This window comes from Triturus cristatus, chromosome 7 (assembly GCF_964204655.1).
Source record: "Triturus cristatus chromosome 7, aTriCri1.1, whole genome shotgun sequence".
In the NCBI taxonomy this organism is placed as follows: Eukaryota; Metazoa; Chordata; class Amphibia; order Caudata; family Salamandridae; genus Triturus; species Triturus cristatus.
In genome coordinates, this window is record NC_140590.1 from 436,094,389 (window position 1) to 436,109,637 (window position 15,249).

General features: G+C 47.3%; 1 protein-coding gene across 10 annotated transcripts in view; it reads left to right on the forward strand.

Moving 5' to 3' along the window:
* Positions 1–15,249, forward strand: part of MAP2K4 (mitogen-activated protein kinase kinase 4) — an 834,137-nt gene that overhangs the window by 326,914 nt on the left and 491,974 nt on the right. The window lies entirely within an intron of this gene.

Sequence of the window (15,249 nt, forward strand, 5' to 3'; positions counted from 1 at the left end):
CTACTCATACTTTACATACACAATAAACTGTTCAAGTTACGAATATTTTTACACACAATAAGATCAGTACATTAAAACCCTTATTAACATCCTAATAATACAAAGACAGCCCGTCTAAATAATTTTAAGAGTATAAAAACAGTAACTAAAACAGTCTTAATACACTATACAATGTCCAACGTTAGATCAGAACAATAATGTTTTAAATACAATTCAGAGGAGAAATCTTTTCTGCCTGTTTTTTAGCTCTAATAATCCAAACCCAACCAAGAAATTTCGCTATGCTCACCACAAACAACTCTGAGGTATTGGTCTTTAATACCCGAATGGCCTCCGCAGACCTACTGCAGGAAAGGCGGTGGAACAGAGGTTTTATCCATTTTCTACGTGGGTCTTGATACATGGGACAGGCAAATAAAAGATGAACCTCAGTCTCCTTATGGCCTGGGCACCATTGACAAAATTCGGTTACTCCAGAAGCCCAATTTTTTGTGAATGAATTCAAAGGCAGGGATCCCACCCGAAACTGGTGATAAAGTTTCTTGTCGAGAGGCCTGGTAATAATATCCCAGTAATTCTCGCGAGAGAGATCCAGCTTATTAATCAGGAACCTTCCTGTTAGACTGGTAGAGCTAGAGGCAATCACTAAGGTTTGTCGAACTGAGGCCCAATACAGCTCTTTAAATTCTTGTTTGGTGGGAAACACATTGGTTCCTGGAGACACCCACAGCTGTTCCATTCCCATTTCGACCAAAATGGTTTTTACCGTACGTAGCCATGGAATTCTCCCGGAGCCCTCAATAGACCTAACTTCAGCAAGTTCATTAGCAAAAAGGACAAGGTCGGGAGAAGTCCAAATCCGCCTCCAGAGGGCTACCAATCTGAACCTTGCCATCTCATTTATTGGGTTACATCCTAAATCCAAACAAAGAGGTATGGATGGAGTGGATTGCGGTAGCCCCACTAAACTCCGCAAGAACTTACACTGTGCTTTAAACAGGCTAGAAAGATCCATGTACCCCCAGAGATCCGCACCGTATAAAATAGCGGCATTAATCTTTGTGTCATAAATTTTTAGCGCTGGGTGCACACGTTTGGTGATGGATCTCTTTTGCTCCCTAAGAAGACAACCAGTTAAGCGGGCCAGTTTTAGCTGCTGTTCGACCACCTGCTCCTTCCATCGCAAGCGAAAATCTAGTGTCACCCCTAGGTAGGTCATATGCTCAACTTGTTCCAAATTAACCCCACCCATGCTTACCGAACTCCGCACCGAGAGTTTCTTAGTAAGAACCATAAACTTAGTTTTACCTACGTTTACCTTCAGATCGTTGATGACACAGAACTCCTCAAAGCGGTTCAGAGCCCGCTGTAATCCACTTCTGGTCTTAGAGAGGAGCAGGGTGTCATCAGCGAAGATAAGCATGGGGAACCTCGTCCCAGCCAGGGAAGGAGCGTCAGTGGGGAAAGCCTTAAAAAAATTTACTACCTGGTCAATAAATAACAGGAATAGTGTGGGCGCCAAAACACACCCCTGACGGACCCCGCGTGTTACCGGAAAGCTGTTCGTCACTTGTCCTTGACCTCCCCACCGAACCCTTGCAAAGTTGTCATCATGCAGTTTAACAATTAAGTCAAGTAGTTCCATGGGCAAGCCTAAGTCTCTCAAGACACGCCACAGTTTGGCCCTCGGCACCATGTCAAAGGCCGCTTTCAGGTCGATGAACGCGGCGAAGATTGTTCCCCCGCCCAGCAGCACCACCTTCCAGTAAATCAGACAAAATCTAAACACCTGGTCGATGGTGCTGGTACCAGATCTGAAGCCTACTTGCATGGGAGACAAGATGCCCTCAGAAACCATCCAACCCTGAACTCTACCTAAGACCATCCGTGCAGTGACCTTTTGAAGAGAATCAATGAGGCTAATCAGGCGATAATTGCCCGGATTGGACCGATCTCCTTTTTTGTAAATTGGAAGGATCTCAGCCCCCTTCCATGACTTGGGGATTCTAGCTCCTTTGGCAATTGCATTAGCTAACCTGGTAATATACGGTACCCAAAGTTCAAGGTTAGCTTTAAACAGGTCAGCAGGGATTAGGTCCATCCCCGGTGCTTTCCCCCTCTGAGTCAAACCCAAGGCTAATTCGGTTTCATGTTCTGTGAAGATCAGGGCTCCACCTTGGTCAGACAATGTATACACACTATTTAACATTTTAAAAGATTCCGAGTTCTCAGACCTAAATTGGGCAGCATAAAAATCCACCCAGGTTTCGGGAGAAACATGATTTGTAGGCATTTGGGAATCTGGGTCTCTGCCCCACTTTACAAGTTCCCAGAACTTAGTCTGGTTATTGGATGTGGATGCATCCAAAAGGTCGGACCAGTGCCTATCTTCCCACTCTCTTTTAGCATCCCACTGTTTTTTTTTTATACTGTACCCTTGCTAGCTTGACATCACTCATAACCCGAGACTTGACCGCTTTAACTAGTTGACTATAGGCCTCCCCGCATTTCCCATTATACCACTTCTGACGGGAACCAAGTGTTTTTAACGGGCCTTTTAAACATGGAATGGATAAAAGAGATTTAAGCTGCTCGAAACAACATTCGTGAGACTCAATAACATGATCAAGACCTGCCCCCTCAGACTCAATGGGCATGGGTTCGTTCACCGTATTAGTGACCAAATTTTTAATACTTTCAAGGAGAGTGGCGTCCCCCACTAACCTAGACCATTTCAGCCTTCTTCGGTCATTGGTCAGGGCGACATCTCCTGTCCTAAGAGTGTCTGGATCCTTCAATCTATTTTTTCCCGGCAGCCTTAGTCTAAGTGACAACGGATTATGGTCGCTTTCTGGGCGGGATACCACTTCCATGTCTATCATGTATTGCCAGAATTCCAACCTTAACAAAATATAATCTATGCAGCTTTTCCTTAGACCATTATCATAAGTATCACAGGCGCATTGGTCTGATGTAGAGCGACCATTAACTGCCCTTAAACCCCTATTCAAACATAAGGCCATCCAGTTCAAAGCAGCCTCGGTCCCTTTAGCAATTTTATCAATTGATAAATCCGGAATATTCCAGACAGCATCCTCTGCAGACCCCCAACTGTCCCCAGCTTCCTGAAGCGGCTCAAAGGTGCAGTTCAGATCACCCGCTAAAACAAGAAAATTATCGCTTCTCAGCCCATCGAAAAACCTATCCACTACGTCAACAATCCCAGGGCAGCGGCCTCCAGGTAGGCCTCGTGCATAGATGTTAATTATAATCAGGTCCCGAGGGACGACCTTACTCAATTTAATACCCAAAAGGTCTTGATGTTCTACAAGTATTTCAGACAGATGGAATCCCAAAGCCTGCTTCACCCAGATCAGTAACCCCCCTGAAGCACGCCCTTTGCTACCTCTAATTGCAGGTTTAAAAAAATTAATAAACCCAACCCTGTAGATTGGAACCGTTGCCCAAGTTTCCTGGAGTAATATAATGTCGAAAGTATCTATAAATTCCAACCACTCCTCAGAGTGTAGCCGACCCTTGATCCCAGCCACATTCCAGGAAGCTACCTTTAGTGTATCATATGGAGTTGTTACATTACTTTTGGAAGATTGGACCATTGGCACAGTAGTAGCTGGGTTCTCCACTTCCCTCACTAGTTCTGCCCTTGTCTCCAGACTGGGAACCATACGTGCGCTATCCACCCCCACGATTGCTTCTATAATATGCTCAGCGGACGCTTCACCCGTCCCCCTGTAGAGTTTAACATTAAACCCCCCTCTTCAACATTCCCAGGGAAGGATTCCACCCTTTCAGGCCTAGTTACCACGTTCCTACAACCCTCAGCAATACTATTCACCCTAATTGGTGTATGTAGTCAATCGATGGCCTCTAGATCGGAAAGGGGGCCATAGCGATTGAAAAGTAAAGGGTGTTGCGGGAGGTAAGGTGTTCTGACAGTTGGGCGCCTCCTATCTAGTAATCTCATGGGTGGGGGGCCTGGTGGGATTTTAAAGTGTCTTTCGGGATAAAAGTAAGCAAGCCCCAGGGTTTGTACATCCCCCAGTCTTGCAAACCTTGCTTCCCTTCGGATAGACTCTACCACCCAAGGGTCCTTAAACGATACCAAAATACAATCACCCTCTAAATCTTTGGTCCCAAAACCCACCCAATCTACTCTCCTCACGAATAGAATTTCAGTTAAAGTTGATGGCGGGAGGGGGCGATTTTTGTTAAGCCAAAATACTACTTTATTGCGTAGGTCCCTGTCAGTCTCTTTAATACCCTCCTTTACAGGTGCTACCCCAGTTAACACAATGGTATATTGATTTGCTTCGGGGGGTAAATCTGTACGAAGGTGAACATTCTTAGTAGAGTTCCCCCCAGTGTGGGTAGTGGAATTGCGAATAATGGCTGGCTTTCCTAAAGAAAGCTGGGATGAGGTACTAGGGGCGACGTTTGCACTGTTGTCCGACCAGCCTGCTTGTGTTCGTTGCGCAATTAACTTGGAGGTGGCCTTTCTGGGTTCCTGCACCAAGGTACCTACATCAGCAGTGCTAGCATTATCCCCAGAACCCCCCAGTGCTGTGTATTTGTTTGCTACAACCCCCGTTGCTTTACCAGAGCTATTATTGTTTATACACTTAATTTTACCTGCCTGAGAAGTAGAAGTCCCCACCACTGTGGCTACTGTGGAGGGGACGGATAACTTCTGAAGCAGGCGCATATTTGTGTTCACTACAGACTCCAAAGCATCAATTTTAACGGTCATCAACCTGGTTCGCTCCAGAACGGGAAGCAGGAGAGTTTTAATCATAGCCTCCATTTTTACCAACAAGATTTCATCGCTATTAAGACAGGTAGGGCATGAATCTGATGAACCAAGGGGAACTAGAGAGGGGCATAATACATTGGGAGGTACCGGGGGAAGTTGCGGAGCAGTGGGCATCAGCGAACCAACGGCACAAGTGCCGTTAGAAACATTTAACTTAGGCAGCTTCTGATCTCTCCCCCCCCTGATGGCTCTGAACCTTTTTCCTTTTACGGGCTATTTGTCTCAAAGGATCAACCTCTACCGGTGGATTCGACTCAGAATTATTAACTATGTTCACACTATCTGAGCCCCTTTCTTTGCCCCCGCTATTCTGAGTATCATCCGAGCTCAAATCAATATTGTCCACAGAATGTAGAGAGCCCACCCCATCTCCTTCACCATGTGTTAGTGCCTCTGTCGTTACTGAGTATGAGCTATTAGACAGGCCTTGAGCCACAGGGCTAGAGATTGTAGCAAGGGCACCCAAAGAGGAACGCTTACCACTGACTAAATCCAGGGAAAACCATTTCTCGGCCATTGCTATTTCTTTTTCTAATATCCCAGTTGCTCGGGTTATGAAGGCATCAAGTGGTCCAGAAACTATTCCCTTAGAGGTTTGCAGTTGAACTGTACGATCTTTACCAGACCTTAAAGTCATATTAAAGTATATTGAGGCAAACAATACCTAGAACAGTACCTAAAATGAACCACAATCTGTATTACGGGGTGGATACCCTCTACGATGGGATCCAAAATAGAATAGGACTGGAAACCTATAATTGTAGTCCAACCCAACCTCATCCGATCATGGACGGCCACAAACTTGTCCCGAGCTACTTCCGTGTGCTGAACCTGTGAGTACTAATGCTGATATAGGAGGGAGGTGTTCGGGGGGGCGGGGCAAACAGGGAGAGCAGGGAGAGCACCCAGGTGCAGGTGATGTCAGCGCAGGGACTCCTGGGAAATGGAGTCACTGTCCCTCACCTGGCGCTCGCAGCCCTGCTCCTCGCTCACTTGCTTCTCAAGGTCCGCAGTTCATCCACAGTTCATCGGGACTCCAAGGCTGATGGGTGAGGTCCTGTGTCAGAAGCTGCAAGCAAGCAGCAAAGGGATTCAACACAAGGGGTCCCACTCGGCAAAAAGGTAGGCGTTACGGGGTGGTGGTGCCTGGAGAAGGTCTTCCTAACTTCAATTCAGGCGTAGGTTCCTCGAGCCATTCTCAGGGTAGGCCTCTGTTGGACCCTCCGTGACCGCAGCGGAGCGAAGCGAGCGAAGCGTCCCCCTTGCAGTTCTCTCGTGCTGGTTCTCCGTACGTCCTCCGTCACTCAGTGAATCATCACCGAAGAAAATGATCACTGGTTTTGTATTCTGTATCGTCCATTGCTTAAAGTCTTTTTGAACATTTTTCCTACTTTTTTCTAGGCTTTTTTAACACTTTTCTTCAAGATTTATACTAGTGTGAGAAAAGACTAATATATCAAGCAGCAGCACACCCCGGTCCTCATGAAAGCCGAGACCGCTCTAAGGAGGGTCAATAGGCTAAAACATGTAGACCTTTTTTTTTCTCGTTGCCAACCTGCAGGTATACATTACCCCTGCTAGTGCCTTTTGTTTTAATCCTGGCCCCGGGACGAGCTAATAAAGTTTTATTATATACCTGATAGCTACTTTATCTCACTTCCTCACTACTTTAGTTTCTCTTGCACTGCGTACCTCACCCCACCTCTCATTGTTGGATTTAGTACATCCAAGACTAGGATCAAAACATCCCTGAGCTCCTCCCTCTCAGAGAGGTGTTTGTAGCCCGTGGCAGAAGTAGGCTTTCCCGTCACGAGGAGAATCCCAATGATGAAGCATGTCACCTTGAGTGGGTAAAGGATTTTGCCCTAATAAAGGGATATCCCCAGGAGTTTATCTTAAATGTTGTCTCTTCTTTTTGTTATAATTTTAGACCCAAAATAATAGGCGGAAAGTTAGGTGGACCTGGGTGGAAAAATCACAGGAAAAATTTACTCTCTTATTCAATTCCATCATCCCCAACATTGAGGCCTCATCAGAGATTGTGAAATCTGGAGACCTTGCCACGTCCCTTGATGAGGTTGATAAGATCAATGAATCCATAACAACAAAGTTGGAGGAGACATTTTGGATAACGTTCACCAGGGGTCGTGGTAGGACACCTAGGCAGTCCTGGTTCAATGCGGACTGCCAGGCAGCCAAAAGGGCAGTAATAGAGGCCATTAAAACAAAGCGCCAGTCCGCAGTAAAAACAGCCAGACATCATTATAAAACCACCATTGCAGCTGTTAAATCCTCGTGGGAAAAAGATCAGTGGGACAGCCTGAAATCGGCCCTGGAATCTAAAGATATGAAATTATTCTGGAACATCGTTACCACTATTAGCAGTAACAGCCAAGCGGCATTTGAGCCAAACATTGCGGCTGATTGCTGGAGAGAGCATTTTTCAGCCCTTTACTCCCCACTAGATGGTACAGAGAGTAGTCAGACCCTAGCAACCCGACCTACTTGGGGACGGTGATAGTTACTCCTGAGATATCCCTGACAGAAGTCCTTAAAGCCTTAAATAAAATTGTACCTGGCAAGGCTGCCGGTTTGGACAAGATCCCAGGGGATCTCTATCGGGCTGAACCCAAGATCTGGGGCCCTTATTTTGGGCAATCTTTAACGCCATTGTATTGGGAATGGCTCTTCCCGCAACTTGGTTAGGTGCCGAGATCATCCAGGTATTCAAGAAGAGATCTCCTTTGTCACCAGCAAACTATAGGCCGATCAGTTTGATCGATGTCTCACAGAAAATCTTTGCTAGGGTTCTTATAGAACATTTTAAATCTTGTCTGGAAGAACAAAAGATTTTGACCCCCTTGCAGGCTGGCTTCAGGGAGAAAACATCAACACTAGATCAGATTTTCAGGCTTCAACTTCTTTATTGGAAAACAGTCCATTTAGAGGTGGGAAGCCTGTATCTGGTCTTTGTTGACCTGAAGAGTGCGTTTGACTTGGTACCTAGAGATGCTCTATGGAGGGTCCTAAGCGATCTGGGACTACCCCTTACCTTTTTTTTTTTTTTTTTTTTAAAGACCTTTATTCAGAGATTCAATGTACACAGCAGAGAGCCTACAACCCTTATGGGCCGGCCGCGTAGGATATACTTTCAGTTGTCTCGGATCACACAGCCCTGTGCCGTCAACCCGGAGGTACGGCGGCGTTGAAGGATGCAGGTGTACCACGGTGTAACAGAATGTAGCAGGTCTAGTGTCTCTCAGAACATCCACATAAGTATGGGCATAGTGCCCCAATAGGCTTAAGGTGCCAAACAATCAAACTCATTTTGGATAACGTTCTGCGTATATTATTGTGATAGATGTTATAGCCAGTGATGAGTCTAGGTGGTGTGCTAGCTGGAGGGTCGCATGGTGGTATGGAAATAGTTTTGTCTCTTTTAAGTAGCTTCGATCTTTCCACTGTGGCACATTTGTTTTCTGCTTTATAGAGGATCTCTGGTTTGTATCCCCTATTGTTTAGCCTGTCAAAGAGTTCTTCTTTAGCTTGATTAAAACTGATGGAAGAACTGCAGTTTCTTTTCATTCGCAGACATTCCCCATAGGGGATACTTTCAATCAATTTGCTGGGATGGAAACTGCTGGCATGTAGGATGGAATTCCCTGAGGTGCTCTTTCTATAAGATCTTGTTTCTATATTGCCATCTAGTATAAACAGTTCCAAATCTAAAAAATGAATTGACTCTTTACTGGCAGTACTGGTGAATTTTAAATTCAACTGGTTATTGTTGAGATCTTCGGAAAACTTTAAGGCAGTTTGTTCTGTGCCTTCCCATGTTCGAGGCATGTGGGCTGCTGAATTCATATCTGTGCATAGATCGCCGCCTAGTGTTGGGTCCGGATGATTGCACATTGTTGTCCTGGAAGAGTCTTCGAAGTATCACAAGATAGGTGGCTCCTCCCCTGGACTACAGTGCGCATGGACATCCTCTCCATCCTCAGATTGTTTTTTTCCACCATTGGGTTCGGATGTGCTTATCTTAGCTCAAGTTAGGAAAACTTTATTTAAGGCCAAAAGCCTTTAGGTATCGTCGGTATTGTTTGCGTTCGGTATCGACAAATTATTTTACTTGTTCTCGGATTTATTCACACTTCTCGAACCTAGTTTCGGTCCGAACATCGATCGACGTTCGGGGATGGAATCGAGGACTCCCTTAAAGAGATGTCCTTTATGTCATGTGAAATATCCACACATTGATGTCCATCCGGTGTGTAACAAATGTTTATCACCGGATCATGATGAGTCAAGGTGTATGGCCTGCGCCCGGTTCCGGTCAAAGAAAACACTTCGGAATCGACGGGCGGCTAGATTGGAGGCCAAACAAACGGCGCCTAACCCGGTTAACATATTCAGCACCGAGGATGAAGAAGTCGAGAGCGTCGAAGAGATAGACTCGAGCCATGCTTCGGAGCATGAATCCCAAGCAGACGACGATGATGAGGTGATCTTCGAGGACGAAGACGTCGTCGACGAGGTAGGAGACGACGATGAGGCCCTTGGGTCCGAGGAAGATAGCTCGGGCGAGGAGCTAGGCCAATCCGTCGATGCGGAGGCCGAAGGAGACAGTCTTGATAAGGCTCAGGTAGAGGGATCGCCTGCGGGCCTTACCCAAGATCAGTCGGATCGTTCTACAGCCCCGCCTGAAGGCCCGGCTTCGAACATTTAAAAAGAGCCAACAATATCATAAAAGACTGGATTCGTTTCAGTGAAAGCGAAACCAAACCCAGCACCGGTCAAATCGAACGTGCAACTGGTTCAGGTCGGATCGAAGCCCTCCAATCCGTCGACACAGAAAAAGGACATCGGAGCCGACCAAAGAAAGAAGGACTTCGGTACCGAGAATCCAAAAAAGGGCTTCGGCACCGAGACACAGAAGAAGGCCCTTGGTCCCGAGCAGACGCAACGGCCTATGGCACCGAAGGTTGGGGCACCAACCACCAAGGTCACGGTGGTCGATCCGACTACGCCAACTCCGAAGAGTGCGGTGACTGCCAAAATATCGGATCAACAGGGTGTCGATCCCAAACTTCGGATCGAAAACCCGAAGGCTGGGAAGAAACCGGAGACCGCGTTGAGGCCTGTCTCCAAAGAGCCTGTCGGTTCCAAAGCACCGTCTACATTCACGTTGCAACAGGTGTCGGAGTCCCTAAAGCGCATCAGGGAACGGGCAATCCTCGAACCAAAAACGGGTCCCGAACCACAAAAGGTCGCCAAAGCTCACTCGGCGCCGGCACCGATCAAGTTTGGATTGCCGCCACCAGGGGCACCGAAGATGTTCGAACTTAGGAGGAGTGTCGAACAACCACGAACAGTGTCCACGGAAAGAACCGATGTCGAGGACTCGCAGGACCAGTTCATCGACGCCGACACTGGTAGGCTGTTGTTCCGCAAGCGGAGAATTGTTCCAGAGAAGGCTTTGGACTCATACAAGATTCCACTAAAGAGGAAACTGGCATCAGGTTCGACGCCAGTGCTTGTAGAAACATTCCAAACCTATCATCAGGAACCACCATCCTTTTCTCCTACACACTCGGAGGCGGATGCAGGAGAGGGCTATATGGGGGATGATACCACTTATCCTGTGGATAATGACCCTGATGACCAACAGCAAGACCAAGATCAAGCATGGGGAGACCCTACTGACCATGGTGACTCACAAGATGCTCCTGACACTCATCTTTATAATATCAAACCATCTCCCACTGAAGATACTGCTGCTTTTAACGCCCTCATTGAAAGGGCAGCTGCCGATCACGGAGTGGAACTCCATTCTGACTCTGTGGAGGAGGATTTCTTGGTGGACACGTTCTCCACATCAGAAAGAACGGTCAAGACTCTACCAATGTTAAAAAGAGTTCTTAAACATGCTAAGGACATCTTTAAGGAAATGACCAGGGCACGGGTATTGAACCCGAGAATCGAGAAAAAATACAAACCAGCACCCGGAGACCCAATGTACATTAAGGGTCAATTGCCGTTGGACTCCATGGTAGTTTTTAATGCTCGCAAGAGAGCTAACTCGCAGACTACAGGTGATGCCCCTCCTCCAGACAAGGAGTCCAAAGTGCTAGAAACATCAGGCAAAAGGGTAGCAGCACAAGCAGCAAACATCTGGCGCATTGCCAACACTTAGGCACTCCTGGCCCGATACGACAGGTCACACTACGATACACTAGAAACACTGCTAGAACACCTACCAGATGAATACAAAGATGGAGCAGAGCTCCTCATCAGAGAGGGACAACTCATTACAAATGCGTCCATCAAATGCGCACTAGATGCAGCTGACACTGCAGCAAGGGCAATCAACACTAGTGTGATGTTGAGGAGGCACGCATGGCTGAGAATATCAGGCTTCAAACCTGAGATTCAAAATAATATCTTGAATCAACCAGTCAACCCAGACTTTTTATTTGGCCCCGAGGTTGACACTACACTGGAAAAGATTAAAAAGGACACTGAAACTGCGAAATCTATGGGGGCTCTACATTCGCGGCAGTTTCGGAGTGGCTCCTTTCGTCGCCCCAGGAATAGAGGAGCAGCTAGAGGTCAGGGGTCCCAGCAGCAGTACAGTAAAGGAGGTACCCAGAGTACCTATAATAAAAACAATAGGGGTGGATATCGTGGATCCAGCACCAAAGGCAGAGGACGAGGACACAACAACACCAGGTCCTCCGCCAATAACAAACAGTGACGTCTTGTCGCTGCCCCCCGCCCACATAACACGGTCGGGGGGAGACTCCAACAGTTCCTGCCCGTCTGGAGATCCATCACCACAGACAGGTGGGTCAGAGAAATTGTCCAGTACGGTTATTGTCTGGAATTAACATCCAATCCACCCAACATACCACCAAGACACCGTCCTATGTCTGCAGAGCACTTGACATTATTGCGGCAAGAAGTACTAAGTATGCTGCAAAAAGGAGCCATAGAGATCGTGCCTATGGAACAGCGGGGGTCAGGGGTGTACTCTCTGTACTTCTTAATCCCAAAAAAGGACGGGTCTCTACGACCTATACTAGACCTCCGCCCTCTCAACCAATACATTCTGTCAGAGCATTTTCATATGCTCACCCTCCAGCAGGTTCTGCCGTCACTCAGTCAGGGAGACTTCCTAGCAACACTAGATTTAAAGGATGCGTATTTCCACATACCCATACACCCATCACACAAAAAATATCTCAGGTTCACTCTTCAGGATCAGCATTATCAGTTCAAAGTACTCCCTTTCGGAGTAACAACAGCGCCCAGAGTCTTTACCAAGTGCCTAGCGACAGTGGCCGCACACTTAAGGAGACAGCAAATTCACGTCTTCCCTTACCTGGACGACTGGCTTGTTCAGGCAAAGTCAGCCCAGCAGTGTGCCAGCCACATATCCCACACCATTCACCTTCTTCACAGTCTGGGATTCTCACTGAATTATCCAAAGTCACATCTCCAACCCGCCCACGTGTGGCAGTACCTGGGCGCGACTATAGACACTCTGGCTGCCAAAGCTCAGCCAAATTTAGCGAGAATCAACAGCCTGCAACTGCTGATAAAAAAAATTCAGACCACAACACTCCCTTCCAGCGCGAGTGTTCATGCAGTTGATAGGCATGATGGCCTCCTGCATCTTCATAGTCCCGCACGCGAGACTACATATGCGCCCGCTTCAGGAGTGCTTGGCACGTCAATGGAATCAGACTCAAGGACAGTTGAAAGACCTAGTGTTAGTGAGCGGTCGAGCATACAACTCTCTGCATTGGTGGAATCCACACAACCTTTGCAAGGGCCGACCGTTCCAAGAGCCTGTTCCACAAATAATACTGACGGCGGACGCGTCTCTCCAGGGATGGGGAGGTCATGTACTCAATTACACGGTGCAGGGACTATGGACGACACAGCAACAGAAGATGCACATCAACCTTCTGGAACTGATGGCTATCTTCCTGGCAATGAAGGCATTCAAAGTACACTTGTGCAACATAGTCTCGTTGATCCGGACGGACATGACTGCCATGTACTACATACAGAAGCAGGGAGGAACACACACTCCACAGTTGTCTCATCTGGCTCAGAGCATGTGGAAGTGGGCCATTCAGAGGAACATGTTCCTCATGGTGGAACACCTCCCGGGCAAGGACAACCAGATGGCGGATCTGCTCAGCAGACACAGCCACCAAATGCACGAGTGGGAGTTACATCCATCAGTACTCCAACCGTACTTCCAGCAGTGGGGTCATCCAGAGATAGACCTATTCGCCACAAGGGAAAACGCAAAATGCCAAAGCTTTGCCGCCAGGTTTCCGCATCCACAGTCGCAGGGCAATGCGATATGGATGAACTGGTCAGGCAGATTTGCGTACGCTTTTCCCCCAGCGCCATTAATACCGCTAGTGGCACGCAAACTAAGGCAACACTCAATGACACTCATCCTGGTTGCTCCACTGTGGGCCCGCCAGCCATGGTACACCACGTTACTAGAACTGTCCGTGGTGCCGCCTCAAAGACTGCGGCTAACACCCAAACTTTTAACACAGAACCATGGCGAAATTCAGCACCCAGATCCGCAACAGCTGAACCTGGCGATCTGGCTCATGAAGTCTTAGAGTTTGGCTACCTGAACCTGCCTCCGGAATGTATGAATATCATCAAGGAGGCCAGGAAACCCCCGACCAGAGCTTGCTATGCGGCTAAATGGAAAAGATTTGTCATTTACTGTAAAAACAATGACATTAATCCGCTGGATGCATCCATTCAGAACATCATCTGTTACCTGTTACACTTATACCGATGCAATCTGGCATACAACTCCATACGTATACATCTAACTGCAATAGCGGCCTATCTTCAGAACAGGCAGCACCTCTCTTTATTCAAAGTGCCTGCCATCAAAGCCTTCTTAGAGGGACTCAAAAGAGTGATTCCTCCAACTCACCCACCGGCACCTGTGTGGAACCTGAATGTGGTCCTCACCAGATTAATGGGTCCACCTTTTGAACCGCTACATTCATGTGAGATTCAATTCCTCACCTGGAAAGTAGCCTTCTTAGTGGCAATCACTTCGTTGAGAAGGGTTATTGAACTCCAGGCACTAACCATTCAAGAGCCATTCATACAGGTTCACGCAAACAGAGTTGTACTACGTACTAACCCCATTTTCATGCCTAAAGTAATATCGCAGTTCCATATGAATCAAACTATTGGACTGCCTGTTTTCTTTCCAAATCCAGAAAATGTCGCGGAGAGAATGCTCCATACACTAGATGTAAAGAGGGCCCTCATGTACTATATAGACAGAACAAAGGATTTTAGGAAAACAAAACAACTGTTCGTTGCCTTTTCTCCACAACACAAGGGCAACGCCATTTCCAAAGCAGGGATAGTCAGATGGATCGTTAAATGTATTCAAACTTGCTATGAAAAAGCTAAACGCACATTAACGATTCCTCCCAGGGCCCACTCAACACGAAAGTTAGGGGCGTCCATGGCTTTCCTAGGGAATATTCCTTTAGAGGAAATGTGTAGAGCAGCCACATGGTCCACTATACATACATTTACAAAACACTACTGTGTAGATGTACATTCCAAACAGCAGGCAGCTGTAGGACAGGCTGTTCTCAAGACCCTCTTCCAGACTGCTGCAGCTGGCACGGGCAGCCGCCGCTAATGGAGGGACTGCTATATAATCTATGCACAGATATGAATTCAGCAGCCCATATGCCTCGAACTGAATATGCTACTTACCAGTATGCATCTGTTCTTGGCATGTAGGGCTGCTGACATTCATATCGCCCACCCTCCTCCCCGGCGCCTGTAGCGGCTGCAGCACTCAGAATTACTGTATAGCATGGTCATCACTTATGGTATCTACTCCATCACTGCCACAATGGCGAAAAACAATCTGAGGATGGAGAGGATGCCCATGCGCACTGTAGTCCAGGGGAGGAGCCACCTATCTCGTGATACTTCGAAGACTCTTCCAGGACAACAATGTGCAATCATCTGGACCCAACACTAGGCGGCGATCTATGCACAGATATAAATGTCAGCAGCCCTACATGCCAAGAACAGATGCATACTGGTAAGTAGCATATTCAATATATATATATATATATATGTCTCCACAAAGTGCCCAAAGTATTGAGAAGGCACTCGACTGCTCCCTCGCCCTCCGGCATATCCATGCAGGTCACCGCATTTCCCCATTAGCATAATTGTTGCCGACGCGTTTCGAGGCATTAAGCCTCTTCTTCCTGGGCTGCTGAACAAAACAACGGAGACTCACATGATTACATTTCCTGACTTTTATTTGTTTCCATGGCCCCCATGGGGGTATGCTGAGTGCAGAGTCCTTGGTGCATTGTGGGTCATGG